This window comes from Silene latifolia, chromosome Y (genome assembly GCF_048544455.1).
Source record: "Silene latifolia isolate original U9 population chromosome Y, ASM4854445v1, whole genome shotgun sequence".
NCBI lineage: Eukaryota > Viridiplantae > Streptophyta > Magnoliopsida > Caryophyllales > Caryophyllaceae > Silene > Silene latifolia.
The window spans coordinates 97,927,857-97,935,616 of NC_133538.1; the positions used below are offsets into that span (position 1 = coordinate 97,927,857).

The following is a 7,760-nucleotide window of genomic DNA, read 5'->3' on the forward strand; positions in this document are numbered from 1 at the left end:
CATAAAACCGAGAAAGCAATGAAGGAGCGGTAATTATGTGTAAAGCTACGAAAATGGAAGAAATCAGAAATGAGTCGGGAAATAAAATAGAGTAGAAAACTCCCTTAATCCCGCAAAACGACCCAAGACAGCAGGGGAAAGGTCGTGAACAGGTACAGCAGCGGCAGTGGTCGATCGACCATAGATGGCAGTCAATCGACCAAAGTGAATAGGAACATCAACTCCTGAGATGCGCAACTCAGTCGATCGACCATGTAAGGCAGTCGATCGACTGGGAAAGCTGCTGTAACTTTCTGATTTCTTCATATTTGCTCAATTACTTGAGCTAATGAGGTCTAAAAACCTACAAATGCACAATAATACGCGCCCAAAATTGCGCAAAACCCAAAGTAAAGTCTAAAGCGTATAAAAATCCTAAGCAACAAAAATAAATGCGAAGTCTCGCGCACACAAAATACGGTAAATAGTCGTAAAAGCAATAAATTAAATGTTTGATAAAGCATTTGATCAACTAATAGTTGATCAAGAATGGCCATGGTATGGCCCACTTCGTTGGCTTCTGGCTACTAGAGGTAGCCTCAACGGTGCTTATCTTATCAGCTGCTCCCTTCGTAGCTTCCACGTCCGCATGGCTCAACGGATCAACACTTTCGTCATCTCCCCAGTCAATGATCTCTTCGGACTCGTCAGAATCCAAATCGGACTTTCTCACTTTGACCGGCTCATCATCAACTTCCTCATCAGTGCCATAGCTAAGGCAACCAAGACCTCCTCTTTTAATGATCGACTCCTTCACAGTTGGAGCAACTTGCAGCACTTCCTTCCCCAAACCAGCTCCTGCTGTATCAGAAATAGACAAATCTTCCTCCAATTTGCTCCCAATCTGGGTCGGAGGGGTTACAACAGGAATGGGAGTAGAGATAGGCATGTCAGGAAGCACAAAGTAAGATTTCTTTTCAAAAACCGTATTCCAAGTCACAGGCCACATGGGGTCCTTCTTCTTAGCAGGTTGGGCAAAGACAATAGAGTGCTTCCCTACTTTAAAAGTTAAGGTACCCAAACCAACATCTATGACTGCACCAGCAGTGTGCAGAAATGGCCTACCCAAAATAATGGGAATATGGGCATCCTCGGGCATGTCAAGTACGACGAAGTCAACAGGGAATAAAAACTTCCCTATTTGCACAGGGATGTCCTCTAAGACTCCTATTGGCTGGACCGCAGATCGGTCAGCCATATGTACTGTCATGTCTGTCACTGCGAACCTAGTCAATTTTAGCTTCCTAGCAAGACTCAAGGGCATTACACTTATACTAGCTACTAAGTCACATAATGCCTTCTCAATAGAGAAGGTACCTATATTGCAAGGAACAGAAAAACTACCCGGGTCTTCTAGTTTGTGAGGTGCAGTGTGAGAAAAATAAGAGCATGACTCTTTGGTTAATGCGACAGTATGCACATTTTCAAGTGACTTTTTCTTAGACAAGAGTTGTTTCATGAATTTAGTGTAAGCAGGCACCTGATTAACTAACTCAAGGAAAGGCACTTGTTCATTCAAGCTACGAATAACTTTTTCAAATTTATTGAAAGATACATGTTCCTTCGTCGGCACTAGTCTTTCTGGATATGGGGCTGTAAGAAGTAGCTTAGCCCTCTTCTCTAAATCGCGCATGCCGGTATCCGTGGACTTAGGCTGAAAGTCCACTACTTTCTTCTTGTTGAAGCTTGAACCCTCTTCAGACCATCTCAAATGTGAACCATTGATCGACATCGGGTCGTACTTTGGAGCCGGGACTGACCCATCAGCACTCGGGTCTTTCCCCAATATTTTCGGGATTGTCGTACCCCGAAACAAATGATCCCTCAAGTTGTCGGGCATCGGAGGACGAAAAATCTCACTATCAGCAGCGATCTCAGTCGATCGTCCAGTGATGTCAGTCGATCGACTGAGTGGAATAGGACCAGAAGCTTCTGTAACTCGCACTTCAGTCGATCGACCGGGTATGTCAGTCGATCGACTGATATACCTGGTAGACGCCTTTTTCTTTCCTTTGCTCGTTCCAACTTTGTTTTGACTCGGTTTCGCCTCATCTTTTGCAGCATCATCCTCGACCATAGCAGGCCCCTCCAGGGTGGACCCAATCCTCAACGTGATGGCATTAAGGGTCTCCTTTTGGTCGGTTTGAGTCGGTAAGTGTCCCGGAGCTCGAGTGGTATTCTTGCTAGCCAATTGAGCAATTTGGCTCTCTAGCATCTTCATCCCGGCCTCTCTAGCTTGGGGCTCCTTCAGCAATAAGTTCTTCAACTCGGTGAACTCGGAATTTTGGGATTGTTGTTGCTGCTGAGGAACATACGGAGGCTTTTGATATGGCTGCTTATGTGGAGGCACATAGGCTTGCTGCTGCTGCTGTTGTGGAGGTTGAGTTGGATTCAGGACATTCTGGCTACTCCACCTCAAGTTGGGGCTGACATTCGGCTTATAGTACGTGTTTGTCTGCCTATAATTTTGAAAGGAAGCGCAAGACTCAAAGGGGACAGAACGATTTTCTGAGACATGCCCCTCAGCTCCACATCTTCTACAGACGAAAGGACCGTCTGAAACAACATTAACATGGTACATCCCTCCTTTAGAAGCTCCTCCCAACTCATATTTGTCAACCCTTGTAGTGAGAGCTTCTAGTGCGGCAACCGAGGAAGATTCAGCAGCTCTCCTTTGATTGCCTCTGGAATTCCCATATTCAGCTTTGTGGGTGGCTAAGTTATCAATGATCTTCCACCCCTTAGTCTCTCCAATATTCTCAGCAAATCGGCCATTGGCTGCAGCATCCAAAATAGCCCTCTTATCGTCATACAACCCATTATAGAACTGATTGCAAAGACTATATTTTTCGAACCCATGGTGCGGTATGGTTCGCACCAGTTTCTTGAAACGGACCCATGCTTCATAAAAGTTCTCATCAGGCCCCTGTTTAAAGCTCGTGATCTGAGCTCTAATGGCATTTGTCTTCGAGGCAGAGAAGTATTTCTTGTAGAATGCCAAGGCCAATGAATTCCAGTCGGTAATCCCATGAGCGGCTCGATCCAGATCTCTATACCACTCCCTTGCAGCATCACGAAGGGAGAAAATAAACATGGTCTAGTTGATCTGGTCTTGGGTCACACCGGTCGGCGGGGGTATAGAGCAGTAATAATCAATAAAAATCTCCATATGCTTGGCTGCATCTTCATTTGCAGCTCCCCCGAACTGGTTTCTCTCAACCAGGTTAATATAGGAAGGCTTCGGCTCGAATTTTCTCGCCTCTCCCAGGTAGTTCGAATCCTTTGTAGAGATTCGCAAATTGTCGGCTCTGAGTGACTAGAAATAGTTGCTTCTTCAGCCATGACTGGAATTTCTGGAGAACTGACTGTCTCAGCTGAAGAAGTAGAGGCAGGAGATGTAGGTGGATCTTCTTCGAACAGAGCGTTCCCGTAGTAACTTGACAGAGTACTCAGCTCTTCCTCTGTCAGTAATACCCATTGTGATAGTCTCAACTCGCGCAAGGATTTCTCAATCTCAGGATTGAATGGTACTAGTTCACCACCCTGTGACCTGCGCATAAGAAGAAACTACAAAAAGAATATAAGAAAAGTTTAAGGAACGGAAGTCCCTTAAACTAAAGAAACACTGAATAAAAACAACTAAAAATTAGAACAATTGCCTCCCCGGCAACAGCGCCAAAATTTGATACCCGTCGTTGTGAGCACCAAAAATAAAATTTATAATCTCCTATTAAAACTAACCTAGGCTAGTGGTAACAGGGTCGAACCACAAGGAGGCGAATGTAACTTCTAATTGTCTAATTTAGTCTAAGGTAACGAAAGTGGGGGTTGATTTGATTTGGTCTATACTAATAGCAAAAAAAGACAATAAACTAAATAAACAGTTAAAACAGATAAAAGAAGGGGTACTAGGATGGTCGGTTCGTTATAGTTTCGGCGGCAGCATACTAAACAGGTCTAAATCAATCACATGAGGCGGGAAATAAAGAGGTCCTCTCGGTCCACTCTTAACAAATAGCATCTTTCGATCTAGCTATAAGTCCCTAATATCACTAATACTAACTTTCGTCCTGAAAAGTGACTAACGGTCTAAAGTTTACCTATCTTTCGATCTCAGCATAGTTTAGTCATTTTAAATGGTGATCTAACAACTGTCCTTATCTTTCGATCTAGTGGGTCAGTCAAATATTAAGCATTCAACTAGTCGCATGCATTCGATTCGTCAAACACAACATTTAAATCAATTAAAACGAGGGTAAACCTCACGTGGTCAGTCGATTGACCAGGTATGGCAGTCGATCGACTGACACGCGATTCAGGCCGTATTCATTCTATTGCCGCCTACACTATAATTCCCCTACATCCTAGCACAAACTATTTAGCTACTCATACTAAGGGTGATAACAACAATAAAACCAATAAAATAGACAGAAAAATTCATGCTTGAAATAATAGAACAAACAATTAACATAAAACGATGAATCGGTTTTGGGAAACTAACTAGCAATTCTATCCTACAAAACGATAATAAAGCAAACTGAATTATTAGCAGAAGAATACCGATTGGAATTTCAGCGAGAGATCCAGAAACCGAACGCGAGAGTAATTGTACGAAATAGTATTAAAAAACCCTAATTATTGAATGTTGGAAACAAACTAAAGAACTAGTAAAACTGAATGAATAATCTGATGTTCTAGGTTACGTTATATAGAAAATATACGTAACACTTATTATAAAAACCTAAAAACAATGGGCTTGCGTTTCCTCAATCTTTTAATTCTCGTCTGGGATAGCGGCTTGGTCGATCGACTAAGAGTGGCGGTCGATCGACTGAGTAGCAGTGTACAGTAGCTTATGGAACCCGCAAGTTGGTCGATCGACTGACACACCCGGTCGATCGACTGAAGTAGCTGACACTTGACTTCCAATTTCTCGTGTATTTGTCTTTTGGGCCTTGAATTGCGCACCAAGCTCGTTCCTTAAGTGAATGCTTCACGTCAAATGCAATGCAAGACACTCGGAGACGGATTTAGCTCAATTTTCGTTGAATTATGTACATTTCTGCAATAATGTACAAAAAACACGAAAGTAGACAGAAATAGGGGAAATGGTAGCTTAAACTATACAAGTGAGCTCTGAAATGCGTGGAAAATAGGATTTAAAACATCATATGAAAGACACGCATCACCTATATAAGGGAGTTGTGATTAGGTTAATAAACATGCTTCTACACTTCTAAAACTTTGCTTAATTACGTTCCTTACCCTCTTTTGACTGCTGAAACTTTTCTGCCTCTTTTCTCTGGGATTTGGATGGTAATCATTCTTTCCCCTTTAATCTAAACTTTATTTGCTTTCATTAATTATTCTTTTATTCTTGTTTATGCTTATTTATCATCTCTTTGTTATATCTATTGCTAGTATGCTTATTGTTGTTATTGTTGATTGCTCTAAGAACATGAGTAGCTAATTTCCCTATGTTAGGATTAGGGGATCTATGGTAAAATTGTGACGATGTAGTAAATAGACTAGATAATTTGCTGCTGAGAATCTGTCCCCATAGCAATATAACTGTAACACCTATTGTGACGCTTCTAAATAACATTAATTTGGTTAACTTTGTTCCTGGATTGAAAAATTGGAATAAACAGACCTGCTATGAACAATAGACTACTCTAATGAGGACGGATGTTAAGTTAGTAGAAATCTAGGGTGGATAGCGGACCGGAAGGACCTTTCCCTTGCCCTTCTCACAGTAGATTGTCTAGGCTATTTGCAGCTGAGTCGATAAACTGCCATGGTGAACCGAAATCCTAACATACTCTCTTTTATCTGATCACTTATATCACATCTTCTTACTTTACTGCTCTTTGCCTTATTTCTCTTGCCTTTGACCTTCAGTAGTTTAGAAAATCAAATACAAAACCCGCCATTTGTAACCTAGATAGACGAAATTTCTGACAGATACCTTGCCTCCCTGTGGAGATCGACCCTACTTATCACTAGCTTCCGTTAGTATATTTAGGTATTTATTTTTGGTACAGAAACGATCATATCAAATTTTGGCGCCGTTGCCACGGAGGCAATAACCTTCTCTTTTTTGTTTCGTTTGTCTCCTTTCGTTTCAGGGAATTTTTATTCCTTGAGACAGTTCTCACTTATTTCTTTCAGTGTTGTGTATGCCCAGGTCTAACAGGTCATAATTAGTTCCTGCTGATCCTGAGCCAGAGAGATCATTTCGGCATAGACTCCGACTGCAAAGAAAGATTCAAAGGGAATACTTGAGTAGTTTTGAACCCGAGCTACAACATTTCATGTTTGCAGAAGATCCGTCTTGTGAAGAAGACAACTATATTTCTGCTATCAAGACAGTAAAGATGCCTAACATTGCGAGTCACTAAGAGCCCACAGCTGCCTTGATTCCTAAAGGTTTCAAGCTTGCGACCGAGGATGGCAATACTTTGGACATCCGACCATCCTATATTAACTTGGTCGAACGAAAACTATTTCGGGGTGTGGCGGTTGAAGATCCGAGAAAACGTATGGAGGTCTTTACTGACTACTGCTCTACCATTACCGCTACTAAGGGAGTGACCAAAGATAAAATAAAGGAAGTCTTATTTCCTTTTTCTTTGACTGACGGAGCCCGTGAGTGGCTCACTGATCTTGATCGTACTGCAGCCAGTATCACCAACTGGGAGACTCTTTCCCTTGCCTTTTATAAAAGGTATTTTCCTTCACAACGTACCAATCAACTGAGTGGAAAAATTAAAAGTTTCAAGCAGGCACCTGATGCGAATTTTTATGAAGCTTGTTGTCTTTTCAAGAAGTTGGTGCGGTCTCTTCCTTACCATGGCTTTGATAAGTGGTTGTTATGCAACCAGTTCTATAATGGGTTGTATGATGACCACCGTGCTATATTGGACGCCTCATCTAATGGGCGATTTTTGAAGAATAATGACGATGATAAGGGATGGGGAATCATTGAGGAGATGGATACCCATTGTTCATTCGGTTGATAATGCAGTTGTGGCTCAGCTGGAAGCCATGAATGCCCGTTTTGATAAGTTAGGATTACAAGCTGCTGCTGGTGATCAACAAATGGTTCACTTGTTGTCTAGACAAGAAGCCGTTACTTTTGAGAGATGTGGGATTAATGACGGTCACACTACTGTTGAGTGTCTAACAGAGAAGGAGCAAGTCCTTGCCTTTCAGCAATATAGGCAAGGAGGGGGTTCCTATTACAATAATCAAAGTGAAGTCCTTCCCAACTTGAGATGGACTAGTCAGAATGTGCTCAATCCTACTCCTCCGCAGCAGCAACAAGCTTATGTCCCTCCTCATAAGGCTCAACAAGGCTTTAAAAAGCCTCCATCCTTTCTACCGCCGCATCAAGGAGCTTCTTCTAGTGGAGTTAGTGAGTTAGCTGAGTTGAAGTCGATGATCCAATCATTGACTAAGCAGATGCACATGAGTGACCAACAAAAAGAAGCAACAATTAAGTCACTCGAGACCCAAGTTGCCCAACTCGCCGCTATCCAGTCCATGAGAAAGCCGGGTCATTTACCATCTCAATCTGAGAAGAATCCACATGAGACGATAATTTTGATTAACTTGTGAAATGGTTTTTCTTATGAAGGACCCAAATTGTCAACTGTTGAGGAAATAACAGACCCGGAGGATGTCGTTACTGATGATAAACAGTCGTCCATTGGTGAAAA

The 7,760-nt window shown here is 42.2% G+C and overlaps 1 non-coding gene across 1 annotated transcript; it reads left to right on the forward strand.

The window, feature by feature from the left end:
* The first annotated feature begins 2,891 nt into the window (after window positions 1-2,891).
* On the forward strand, window positions 2,892-2,998 carry LOC141636002 (small nucleolar RNA R71). Its single transcript, XR_012540648.1, has one exon. It is a non-coding gene; the product is annotated as a small nucleolar RNA R71 (small nucleolar RNA).
* The last annotated feature ends 4,762 nt before the right edge of the window (window positions 2,999-7,760 follow it).